This window comes from Narcine bancroftii, chromosome 3 (genome assembly GCF_036971445.1).
Source record: "Narcine bancroftii isolate sNarBan1 chromosome 3, sNarBan1.hap1, whole genome shotgun sequence".
Taxonomy (NCBI): domain Eukaryota; kingdom Metazoa; phylum Chordata; class Chondrichthyes; order Torpediniformes; family Narcinidae; genus Narcine; species Narcine bancroftii.
In genome coordinates, this window is record NC_091471.1 from 103126831 (window position 1) to 103139728 (window position 12898).

The window sequence follows — 12898 nt, forward strand, 5'->3', positions numbered from 1 at the left end:
AGGAGGGAGCAGGGCAGTGGGATCAGTGAGGGGACCGACACGGGGCTGTGAGGAGGGAGCAGGGCAGTGGGATCAGTGAGGGGACCGACACGGGGCTGTGAGGAGGGAGCAGGGCAGTGGGATCAGTGAGGGGACCGACACGGGGCTGTGAGGAGAGAGCAGGGCAGTGGGATCAGTGAGGAGACCGACACGGGGCTGTGAGGAGGGAGCAGGGCAGTGGGATCAGTTTGGGACCGACACAGGACTGTGAGGAGGGAGCAGGACAGTAGGATTAGTGTGGGAAATGGATGGACGTATATGCCGTCGGATGTTGCCCGAGCGGACGTTAAGCAGCGCATACCTTGTATTTTCGTTATCTCATTACAAATTAGGGATTGTCTTTATGGTAGCAACATTATACAATACAGAAAAAAAAACAAATATTTCGTTCATAACATCAAGAGATACACTGCATTAATGAGCAATTTCAATACTGCTTTCGGCCCTCCGTGATCATGCCAGGATTTTGTTAAACACAAATTGTTCTATTTCCACTCCTTCCTTACATTTCTAAGTGAATATCCAACTACATTCAAAAGTTATTATTGCAACAAGTTTACTCGAGTGCAAAGTTAAATGAAGAAGAGCAATTTTTTTTAGATAAATAGTACGGTAACATGCCGTCCAATTGCACCAAATCAACCTACAATCCCCAGTATGTTTTGAATGGTGGGAGGAAACCGAAGCCCCCAGAGGAAACCCCACACTGAAATGGGGAGAGCATTCCTTACAGATTGCGCAGGATCCGAACCCCTGGTCCGAATTGGTGGCACTATAATAGCGTTGCACTAACCTCAATGCTAACCATGCCTTGATGCATGAGAAATTTAGAGATGTTATTGAGAATTGTAAAAATCCTCCATATACTTAAATTGAATCTTCACTGTTATAAATTGCAGTTATGTTTCTATCTGTTCTTTTCAAATGATGGTTTATGCAAGTAAATCAGTCCCATTCTGTTGGTTCTCTGCAATTGTCTGAAACAGCGTGTACTATCATTCTTTAGAAAAACTGGCTTATCACCTTTGCTAAAATAGCAATAAACTGCATTGCTATTACCCACAGGTGCCACTGTGGAGGCTGCACATTCCTTTCCTGACTGCATGGGTTTCCTTTGGTTGCACCAATTTCCTGAGTGCATCAGAGCACAAAAGACATGCATGTTGGTTGGTTAATTAGCCATTTTAAATTGCCCCTGGAGTGAGGTGGATGAATCTGGGGAGAGATGATGAAAACATGAGAGTAGAAAATGGATCAACATTGAGTTAGTGTAAAATATGTAGCTGATGCAGATAATGGGTGATGGGTTGCATCTATGCTATATTTATCAATGACTATGGTAGAAGAGGGAAGTCAAGTTGGCTGGATTGTGTGTGTGTAGAGCAAAGTGTTCATTTATCTGGGAGCTCCTTACCATTGGACCCAAGCTCTGTCAAGAGATTACCTAGTTTATTGTTCAATTGCTAACCCAAATTAAACCTTATAGTTCTTAATTCTTAATTATTGACCAAACTTTGTCTGCTCACTCACTGAAACATTCAAGATGATGGGCACAAAACAAATATATTCTACCAACCTCCCCATGTTGTACATTTCTGACCTCAGACAATAATGGTCTATGATGAAACCTGTGGAAAACACAGACAACTTCCATATTCCCAGGATCCACCACTTGAAGAAAGCAGACAACAATGACACAACTCATTAGTGTCTCAGTGCACGGGGACTGTGTTGGTTTGAGGATGCGCATCTTGTATGGTTACGAATGCAAAATGGCACAAAGTTCATGAGAGCAGTAATTCTTGCAAACTTCAGAAACTTGGTTGACTTATAAAAGCACCTCAAGGCAGTAGAAAACTTTGAAACACCAAACACAAGGCAATATATGAAGGGCACTTCACATTATGGATCATATACAAAAAAAATTAAATTAAAGCAATAGTTATTTGCATGGACGCAGAAAAGGCATTTGACTTGGTTTAATTGGAATTTTCTTCAGAGTTTTACATTGATTTAGTTTACATGATACAATTATTTTTCTAGTCATTTTGTTTTATGGGATGCAATGAAAGCTTTTTTGCGAGGACAAATTATCAGTTATGCCTCTAAAGTAAAGAAGGAGAGAATTAAAGAGATTGAAGACTTAGAGAAAAAGATAACTGCTACTGAAAAAGAATTTCAAAAACATGCTACCGAATCGCAAAAGAATCAGTTAACTAATTTAAAATTTAAATATAATGAATTACAAACATATCGGTTTGAATGTTTAATGAATCGAACTAAGCATAAGTTTTATGAATGGGGTGAAAAGCTCATAAAGTTTTGTCATGGCAATTAAAAAAGGAACAATTATCTAGGATTATACCAGCCATTAAAAAGAAATCAGGTATTACTTTTAATCAAAAGGAGATTAATGAGGAATTTTGTAATTTCTATAAACAATTGAATACTTCGGAATGTAAAGATGTAACTGGAGATGCAATAGATTCTTTCTTGAAAAATATTAACTTGCCACAATTGAATCAAGAAGACAGACAAGAGTTAGATAAACCTTTTACAGAAGATGAAATAGAAAGGGCAATAAGAGACATGCCGAATGGAAAGGCACCTGGTGAAGATGGGTTTTCTATAGAGTTTTATAAAGTTTTTTATGCTGATGTATTTTCTATTTATAAGAATGTATTACAACAAATTTACAATACTTTTCAATTACCTGAGTCTTGTTCTAACGCAATAATTACGATTATACCAAAAAAAGATAAAGATCCTTTACAGGTTTCTTCTTATACACCAATATCGTGGATCTACCTTTGGGTTTACTAGGGAGGATTAATACTATAAAAATGAATATTTTTCCTAGAATACAATATTTATTTCAATCAATTCCTTATTTTTTTTTAAAAAGTTTTTTTAAGGATTTATATAAAGCGATTAGAGAATTCTTATGGAAGGGAAAATTTCCGAGAGTAGCAATGAGAAAATTGATGTGGGATTTTCAATTTGGAGGTTTAAGATTACTGAATTTTCAGCATTATTATGAAGCAGCTCAATTCAAATTTCTTAGTGCATTAATGAATATGGACGACCCACCTAGTTGGGTAAAGATAGAAATGGCGGTTATTTTAGAAAAATTTCCTCATGAGTTTTTGTTTCGATGGAATAAAAATTTATTACGAACTTATGATGTGCCAATATTGAAACATTTATTGAATTTATGGACAAGTAAACTTTAAAAATTGGGACTTAAAAATATATATTCTGGAAGATTGCCATTATATAATAATCAACTTGTTCCTTTTACGGTCTCCAATGCCACTTTGAAACAATGGGAAAAGAAGGGAATAAAAAATTTATCTGATTGTTTTTCTGAGGGATGTTTTTGTTCCTTTGACGAATTACAAAGGAAATATGGTATTAGTGCAAATTCTATATTTGTATATTATCAATTAAGATCTTTTGTAAAACAGTTATGTGGTCGACATATGATTTTATTGCCTGAATCTAGTTTTGAAGAATATGTACTTTCAATACCAAAAAAGGGATATATATCTGATTTGTATTGTATTTTACAAGAAATTGATAGTAAAAAAGACTGGAATAAAGATAAGTTGAAATGGGAAAAAGATTTAGGACATAAAATAGCTGAAGAAGCTTGGATGGAAATTTGTCAGAATAGTATTCGGAAATTAATTAATGCTAGACTAGCGATGATTAATTATAATTTTATTCATCAGCTATATTTTACGCCGGAGAAATTTAAAAATTTGGTTTTAGTAAGTTGGATTCTTGTTTTCGATGTGATCAGACGGCCAATACTTTTTTGCATACTGTTTGGCTTTGTGATCGATTGCAACAGTTTTGGAAAGGTATTCAATCTATTTTTAACAGTTTATCTTGTATTAGATCCCGATATATTTTTATTAGGGAACATGCAATCATTAATTGATTTAGGTTTAGAGGATTATCAGATTTCATTTATCTATTTAGCTTTAGTCGTGGCTAAGGAATGTATAGCACTTACTTGGAAAGATAGAAATATACTAACTTTAGATAAGTGGTATTTGGAAATGAAATTTTGTTTGACTATGCAAAGGATATCTTTTTCAATTCAGGATAAGATGTCTTTTTATAAGTTAAAGTGGACTCCGTTTGCTAATTATATGCATTTAAGTTTGATTTAAATATATGTTTAAGCGTGATATTTTAGTATTGACAATTTTTTTTTGTTGTTAGAATTTTTTTTAGGTTAAGTTTTATCTCTTTTTTTGTAAGTGGGTATTTTTTTCCATATATAATATTGTTAATTTTATTATCTCTTCACTCTTTATTTTGGAGGGGGAGGGTTGGACTAATTTTAAGTTAGACTATTAATATTGTGTTACAATTAACAGGGGGGGGGTTATTTTGTGTAGTTTTCTGATGTAATATTGTAATCATATCATTTTAATTTTTTAAAATTTTTCTTTAAATGTAATTCTCTATTGTATTCATGTTATAAAATTTTAAATAAAGTCTTCAAATGATACAATTATTAAAACTATACAGGCACTGTATGACAATCCTACTGCTGGGATTAAAATTAATGGATATTTATCAAATTGTATACTAGAAAGGGGTACGAGATAGGATTGTAGATGGTCACCACTACTCTTCGCATTATATTTGGAACCATTAGCTCAATACATCAGGCAGAATGAGGATATCAAAGGAATTACTATTAAAGGGACCGAGCATAAATTGCCCTGTTATGCAGATGAAATTTTGATGAATTTTGGACAACCAACATACTCTTTACCTAAATTGATGCAAGATTAGCATATAACTATAGCCCGCCAAAAGAAATTGAAAGTAGATATCTCTGGAGATGGCAAACAGATTCTGTTAGGTATTTGTGCATTAATATGCCAAAAGATTTGGCAAAATTATTAGAATGCAATTATCTGCCTATATATAAACAAATAAGAAAGATATTATAAGATGGAACTTAATTCATTTTTCTTTAATCTCAGCTCAGACCCTACCAATAGCGATTAACCAAAATTGATTCAATGAATGGGATAAAATATTATCAAGATATATATGCCAAGATCACTCTGGTTCAGAAGGTGACTACAAAGAAATTTATTTCAAAAGCGTATTTCCTACTTCAAATGGGTGTCCTGAAGCAGAGGTTACATAAATCTAGACAAAGATGGGAGACAGATTTGGGTATACTGATTGATGAAAAAATCTGGTTCAACATGTTGGGACAGCATGACCAATACTTTTAATGCAAGGTATAGATTGGCGCAATACAATTTTTTGCACCAACTATAACTTATACTGCAAAAATTACACAAATTAAAATCAAAAATATCAGATCAATGTTTTAGATGCCCCGAAGAAACAGGAGCCTTTTTGCATTCAACCTGGTCATGTTCCAAGATGAGGCCTTTCTGGGAAGTTTTGGGAAATCTTGAACAAATCACTAAGATTCGATTTGTACAGATACCGGAATTGTTTATATTGGGATATACAGCAGATGCAAGACCTAAAATGAAGCTGTCAAAACACCAATTAGAATTTGTAAAGATCGCATTGGCAGTGGCCAGGAAGTATATAGTGGTCACCTAGAAATCTGATATCCACCTAGATATGACTCATTGGAAAGCAGAAATATATGCTTGTATTCCCCTGGAGAAAATTACTTATAACCTTAGGAAAAAATACAATGTTTTTCTAAAGGATTTGGAGTCCATATCTTCAACACTTAGGAGTACATTCTTAATGATGCCTTCCACCCCTCAGCCCCCTGCATCTGGGAACCACCTGGTATTCCGGGTAAGTCAGGATATTCATCCCTTGGCAGGAGATTAATGAATCCAATGAAACCTTTTTTTTTTTCTTTTCTTGTCCCTTTTTCTTTTCTCTCTTCAGTTCTATTGACTATTTCTTTCCCTTTTTTTCCCCCTGGATGAGGGTTAGAGCTTGTTCTTCTTTTTCGTTATTTTTTTCTTTTTTTATTCAAAATCAACATCGAATGTTAAGATTATGTTTCTCTTATGTATTTGATGAATTTCATATTTTCATGTTGATTTGAAAATATAAATAAAATAATATTTAAAAAGATATAAAAGGCCTAGAGTTCATCACGAAACAGCAATTAGCCAAGGAAGGAGGAGGTTGGGGCCTATTTTAAAGATTATTATTTTGCAGCACAATTGAGAGTTGTGATACTCTGGTGTAACCCAACATATGATGCTCAAGAAAAGATACTTTCCATCCCCATGAAGGCAATTTTGGCTGATAACAACCTACAAAGATACATAAATAGTACTGATAATCCATGGGTGAAATGAACTCTTAAAATGTGGAAAACTACTATAAAAGGGAGATATTGCAATTCTCAAATGGTATGTTATAGACAACAATTTCCAGGATCTAGTATTTCCTAATTTCAAAACATGTCATCTTCAAGGAAATGTGGGGATGATAATCCGAATTACTATCTTATTAATCAAATAAACCAAACTTGTAAATGCAACTTTAAGTACCTTTAATTAACTGATAAAACAGATAAACATTTTGCATAACTTAGCACTAAGATAATGTTGAATAAACAAAGCATTTGGTTATATTTAAAGATATAACACTATTTAATTTTAAAGAGATATACAAGAAATAAGACAAAATAAGACAAATTCAAAGAAAATGATCTTGAGCTCACATCTCCTTCATAGTTCATTGAAGAATGAGATGCAAGCTCTTAGTCTGCCAGATATTATGACATATTATCATAGTTACCATGGTAATATGACAAACAATACTTTTTCTTAAAGAGATAGGCACAAAATTAACTAAGAATCAAAACCACAGGATTTTAACCTTTACATATGTGTATGACTTGGATTTCACACCGAATAAATTGGATGCTAGATTTAAGGACTGGATAACTAAAGGAATAACAGTTCTTTGTAATATAATGAAAGAAGGAAGACTATTCAGTTTTGAAATGCTTAAAGCAAAACACTTATTAGAAAAACATTACTTTTGTCGGTATTTGCAGATGCAACATTATGTTAATAGGAGAGTTAAAAATGTAACCAAAGCAAGTACGTTTGAAAGAATTGTTTTGAAAAGCATATAATTCAGATAATGATAGTAAAATCATTTCAAGTATATATAAAGGTCTGTCAAATCTTAAAACACACTCATCTTCATACATTAAAACAAAATGGGAAAAGGAAGGAGGGATAACGATATCTGAGTAAGAATGGACAATAATATGGAGGTATCAATGGAAGAGTTCCAGTTCACAGAAATGGAGGGAGTTTGGGTGGAAAAATAATTATATTTTATTAAATCCTCTCAGAAATCCCATTATGATAATAATAAAAAAGTTTGATCCTGTTTTTATGTTTAAAGAACATTAAAAGTAATTTTTGTTTAAGTTACCATTTGTCTTGGTGAATTTCTGTTGCTGCTGGGTTTTAGGGTCCTCTGGGCCTGTAACACAGGAAATGGTTATCACAGGAGAGCCCAACTTTAAACGCATGGAAGGAAACTATAATGGACATTTATAAAAAGGAGAAGATAAAAGCATCTGTTAATTATAAGTTGGAACATACTGGGAAAAAATGTTTAACTATATAATACTTCATAGGTCTGACATTATTCTTACAGATCAATGATTGTGTCATAAAAAAACACTCCCTACTCGTATATAGTTTTCTCCTTTTTCTTGTTCTGTTGTTCCACCTCTCAGATGAATATAATGCGGAAAATATAAATATAGGACATATATGTATAATATCTGAGATACAACTTATGGAAATGTTTGTTTAAACTTCAATACAAAATAATTTTTTTTAAAATTGGTCTCTGCAAAATCCCCTGAATCCATTGATAGGATAAGTAAACCAATGTCACAGTTCTTCTTACAACAACATCCCCAGCACGAAGGCCTGTCAGTCTTGTCAATTTGTTTGCATATCATAAGACCATAAGACTTAGGAGCAAAACTAAGCTATTTATCCCATCAAATCTGCTCCACCATTCAAATCATGGCTAATATAATTTTCCTTTCAAATCATTTCTTTGCCTTCTCCCCATAACCTTTGGCATACTTACTAATCAAGAACTTATCAATCTGTTTGAAATATACCCAATGAATTGGCCTCCACAGCTGACTGTGGCAACGAATTCCACAGATTCACACCCTCTGAATGAAGAAATGTCTCCTCATCTCTGTTCTAAAGGGACGATCTTTTACTCTGAGACAGTGGATTGTGGTCCTAGAATCTTCTATTCCTGGAACATCCTCTCCAAGTCCACTCTATCCAGCCCTTTCAATATTTGGTATGTTTTGATGACATCTCCCATCAACCCAAATTCCAGTGAGTTACTGGCTCAGAGCCATCAAATGCTCCTCATATGTTAACCCTCTCAATTCTGGTATAATTCTCGTAAACCTACTCTGAACCCTCTCCATCACTGCCATGATAGATATAGGGCCCAAAAGTGCTTGTAATACTCAAAAAAGTGGTCTGATCAATGCCTTGCAAAGACTCAGGGTTATATTCTTGCTTTTATATTCTAGACCTCTTGAAATGAATGCTCACATGCAGTTGTCTTCCTTACTACTGGCTCAACCTGGAAGTTAACCTTGAGGGAATCCTTTGAACATCTGCTTCTGTCTCCATTTTCTAAAAAAAGTCTATTTTATTCCTTCTATCAAAGTGCCTGACTATATACTTCCCTATTCTACTTTCTACCTACTGCCCTTCCACCTATCTTCGTAGCATCCACAAACTTGGCCACAAAGCCACCAATTTCGTCACCTAAATCCTTTACCTAAAGTGCGAAATACAGCAGTGTATACCCACTACTGACCCCAGCGGAGAACCACTGGTCACTGTAGGCATACAGAAAAGGCCCCCTTTATTCCCACTCTGCCTCTTATTAGTCAACTAATCTTTTATCCATGATTGTACCTTCCCTGTAATTCCCTAGACTGCTGTCATCTCATGTGCAGCATGTTGTTAAAGGCCTTCTGAAAATCCAAGTAAACAACGTCCACTGACTCTCCTTCATCTGTGCTGCCCATTACTTCCTCAAAGAACGCCAAAAGATTTGTCAGGCAAGATCTCCCTGAAGGAAACCATGCTGACTTTCACTTATTTTCCCTTGTGCTTTCATGTACCACAAAACCTCATCCTTAATAATGAACTCTAGAATCTTTAACCACTGAAGTTAGGCTACGGGCCTATAATTTGCTGTCCTTTGCCTCTTTCCCTTCTTCAAGCATTTAGTGCCATTTGCAATATTCCAGTCCTCTAGGACCACTCCCGACTTGAACGATTCCTGAAAAATCACTTCTCGTGCATTCACATCTCTTCATCTACCTCTTTCAGAACCCGGCATTGTTGCCTGTCTGGAGAAGGTGACTTACCCACCTTCAGCTTCCCCAGCATCTTCTCCTTAGAAATGGTGACTGCACTCACTTTTGCCCCCTGACTCTCAAATTTCTGGCACAAACTGGTGTCCTCCATAGCAAAATGACCATTACCAGTTCTCCTACACCATCTTGCAGCAGTCCAAAGACCACTCTTTCCTCTCTTTTACTCTTTAAATATTTGAAAAATATCTTGGTGTCTTCTTTTATGTTATCGGCTAGCTTTCATATTTCATACTTTCTCCTCTTAGTTTTTTTTTATGTCACCTTTTGTCGGTTGTAAAAGCTTGCCAATTTTCCAGCTTCCTGCTAATTTTGCTTTATGTTTTTTGCTTTTATCCCATCTTTGACTTCTCTGGTCACCCATGGTTGCCTCATCCACCCTTTGGGATCCTTATTCTTCTTTGGGAATAAATTATCTGGAATCTTTCTAATTATTCCCAAAAACTCCTACCATTGCTGCTCTGCCCTTCTATGGTCCTTTTCCAATCAACTTTGGCCAACTCCTCTTTCAAGCTATCCTAGTTGCCTTTATTCAATGACAATTAGCCTTTTGGCTAAGATCACATGTAATTCATCCATTCTGAGCTATCCATGACAACCTATCTCATCAAGAAGGCAGAGAAAAGAAGAGGAAGACAACTGCGTGGGCCAATGGAGAAGAAGTAATCATCTGGTGTGAGCAGGCCTACTGATGCAGGAGCAAATCCATGCTGATTGGGGGACCAATGTAACAGCCTTCCCAGCAGTAAACCCATCTCCACCAGCCTCATGAGGATGGCAACAACAACAAACACCTCAGGAAGGCAAAAAATCAGGAACACTCTCAGGATGACAGTGAAGCACATGAGCAAAGGCTTCCTATTTTCCCGGGACCTCTTTATCAGACAAATATTGAAGAAATGCTGCAAATTTGAGGTGATGGACATTACTGCCTCCAGGACATTGCAGGTAGCAATCACTTTGATGTAACATTCAAGACCCTGGCGGGATAGCAGAGGATGCTCTGGGACTTCCAGGAGAAAGGAACCATGGCTCCATTCTCACTATTTAAGGTCCAGCCACTTTTCACCCTTCCAAAGAAGAAAAAACAAGTGATAATGGTGCACATGTTCAATCCCCATATGCTACTAATGGACGTGCTCACCTTCCTAGGCCATTACATCAAGGGAACCAGGGACTTGCATGGATGTCAAAGACACGTTTGGAATGTGGAGCAGCAAACACCAAATGAAGGTAAAGCTGAGAGAGGACAGCAAAGGGACTATCATCCACCCTCCCTGGTATTCACATTGGAGAGACCTGTAGATACTTGGTCTACACTGGACAGCCCAGGGTGTGCAGGACCTGCAGCAAACTTGAGGATGTGGCAGTCCAATGCCAGCAGGAAGGCTAGCAGACCAAGAACTGTACAGAAAGCAAGCCCTGAAACTTGTGTCGGGAACCAGGCCACCTCCACAGAGCCTGACCAAAACTTGTAGCCAATCATGCACAGGCAATAAGAGGAGAAATAGCCAATATCACCACCTCCAGCGAGGTTAACACCCCCTCAACTTCAACTGCAAAAGAGACCCAGGAAGAGACCAAGACCCCAGGGAGTGAGGAGACCCCCAAGCACATTCACCTTCAACTCTCCAACCACAGCCACGAGACCAGAGGCCCTTTCCGAGGAGGCAGAGTCGATGGAGAAGAGAGATGAGGAGGAAAAGTGGCAGATTGTCAAGAAAAGAAAGAAAACCCAAAAATCCCCATGAAAGAAACTGGCAACCAATACCACAAACAGCAGGAAAATAATGGATCTTGGCATAATCAGAAGCCAGAAACCTCTTATTATCTGAGGATGAAGCCAGCACAATTGCCAGACAAAGGCAGAGGAGACACCGAGATGAAGTGGAAAGAAGGAGGACACTGGGTTATGAGTAAGCCCGATTGAGGGATGTACAGCACCCAGCATTCCCCAGCCCTTTGAGATCAAAAGCTGGGAAGAGATTGTCAACACCACCTCCACCAGCTCAGGGAGACAAGGAGCAGTACAGAAGCTATCACCCCTCAGCTTCAGGAGAAGGAAAATACAAGTCAGTCAGGAGATGGAAACGCAGGAGCACAGATGCATCCACCCCCCACCCCCCCATTGACACCACCAGCTCCCAGAACAAGATCACCTCCTGTACCTGAGCTCAAAAACAGTGATGCAGTTTACCAAAGCAGTGGGCATGAGGTCTCAGGTGGATTGGCACTGGACTGTAAGGATTTCAAACTGGAGACTCCAATAAACCACAGTGAAGATTAAAATAGCGACTTTCAACATGCGGAGTGTTAAACGCACTACACAATGTGTAAAAACCTTGCAATACCTTGCCAAAGTCACTGAGATAGAGACAATCATACAAGAGAATGGATGCCAGACCTCAAGAACTATTGGAGGTGGTCAAAATGGTAGCCCCATGGGTTATTGGCATGATCGATGGGGGGGGGGGGGGGAGTGGGGAGGAATAATTGTCGCACATCTGGTCTGGGTATCCTGCTGTGTGGAGGCAACATTGTAATCATCGAGGTTAAAGGGTGAGGGGGGGATGGAGGGGGGGAACATCACCATGGTGGGGATCAACATGCATGGACCTGACTCCTTTAGTCAATTAGTTTTAAAAATCTTTTAAGTAATGTTTTAAATTAATTAATACCTTTAAAATATTTTTAAATACTTCCACTTTACAGTAAAAATGCCTCCAAAAAAAGATAAACTACCTACAGCTGTATTTGGAGCCTGATGAGAAGAAAGGATGAGAAGAGTTGATGATAAAGAAACACCATGGCTGAAGCATTTGATCAATATTTGGAAAAAAATAAATGAGGAAATTGGCATAAGAGCACCCAAAATGCCTTTGATTCAAAATCCTTTTATATTCTTTTCAAAAGATAATCAATTTTTGGATATTTGGTTTCGCAAGGGGATTATGAATGTTGAAGAAAGGGGTCATTTAATGTCATTTAAGCAATTGAGATATAACTATGGAATAACTCAAAACACTCTTTTGTTATTTTCAATTAAGAGCATATTTGAGGGATAAGTTAGGATCAACCATGTGGTTGCCTCGTTGCACTGAAGTAGAACCTCTTATTAGGAGGGGAATTGTGAAGAAATAGAACCTGCAGGTCACGCACCTGTTGCCCCGATCAGAAGCGCAGTCGCCGTACCCTGGTCCCATGGGCACAGCCTCAGCTGGAGGCTGGTTCCCACTTTGGTCCCATTAGCCAGCCCAGAGCACGCAGAACCGGAGTGGAAGCAAATCCGCCTTCATCCCGGTCAAAATGGTTTTAATCCAGTGTTACCTCGAGTAGGAAAGGCCGGTTTCAGCCCTGGAAGTAGGTTTCGGACTGAAATACTCTCTTACTCAGGTCACCCCCTCCCCTCCCTGGCAGCGGCTG